The sequence below is a fragment of the Octodon degus genome, unplaced genomic scaffold (genome assembly GCF_000260255.1).
Source record: "Octodon degus isolate 3935 unplaced genomic scaffold, OctDeg1.0 scaffold00157, whole genome shotgun sequence".
Taxonomy (NCBI): Eukaryota; Metazoa; Chordata; class Mammalia; order Rodentia; family Octodontidae; genus Octodon; species Octodon degus.
The window spans coordinates 6,771,310-6,772,605 of record NW_004524733.1 but is presented as its reverse complement, the minus strand read 5'-3'; positions in this window follow the sequence as shown (position 1 = coordinate 6,772,605).

Here is a 1,296-nt window from a genome sequence, read left to right as displayed (position 1 = left end):
GTGTTTGCCAGGCAAGCGCTTATTCCACTGAGCCACCACAAGGTTAAGCAGAAAGCACAGAAAAATCATTACATACTCCCTGTCCCCACACATACAGAGCCCTCCTCCCTATTGGCGTCTTCCACCAGGGTGGCACAAGGGTTAAGGCTCCTCGGCCTCCTGGCTATGGTAATTGGTGTCTCACTGTTTTAAGTTGAATTTCTCTAATGACCTATGATGTTAAGCACCTTTTCACATGCTGAGCGTCTGTCTATGTAGTTTCTTTGCTGGGGCTTCTATTCAGGTCTTGTGTTTTTTTTTAAGCTAAGTTGTTGATTTTCTTCTTGTTAGGTTTTAAGAGTTCTTTGCATGTTTTGGTGAATAGTCCATTCTCAGGTATGTCTTTTGCAAATATTTTCTCTGTGACTTGTCTTCTCATTTTCTTTGCAGAGTCTTTCACAGAGCAGAAGTTTTTAATTTTATTGAAGTCTAGCATATGAATTTTTCCTTTCAGGATCATGGAGTTGGTGTTACATCTGAAAAGTCATCACCATATCCTAGGTTGTCTATTTGTCCTCCTATGCTATCCTATAGGGTTTTGTAGTGTGCATTTTACAATTAGATTTATGATCCATTTTGAGACAATTTTTGTGAAGGATATAAGTTCTATGTCTAGATTCACTTTTGTGAAAATTTTCATGATAAAAATTTCTTAAGTAGTTTGAATTCATTTGTTGAATGAATAGTTTTATTTCTTGTTGGCAGGTTGTGTCACAGAATTCGTCTGTGTAATCTAGGTCATAAAATTTGTGGGCGTAGATTATCCATCATATTTATTTTTCTTTTGATGATGTGGAATCTTTAAAAACATTGCTTTTTTCATTTCCAAAATAAGTGATTTGTGTCTTCTCAATTTTTTGTCGTAGCTTAGCAGGAAGTTTATCTATTATATAGATCTTTTCAAAAAATCAGGTTTTTGTTTTGTTCATTCTTCTCTATTATGTTTTCTTTTTTTCTGTATTTAGGACAGGGTCTACAGGGTCTCACTATGTAGATCAGACTCAGTGATTTCTCTCCTGTTTTCAGCCTCCCAAGTGCTAGGATTACAGACATGCACCAACACACCCAGTCTCCATGGCCTTCTCAGTGTGCCCTGCGGGTGAGGCTGGCACTGGGATCTAACCCCTACCACTGCAATCTGCCTAAGCAGGTGCTTTAGTCCACTGAGCTATCTGGCTGACCCTCTATTATGTTTTTCATTTTACTGATCTCTCTCTCTCTCTCTCTCTCTCTCTCTCTCTCTCTCTCTCTCTCTCT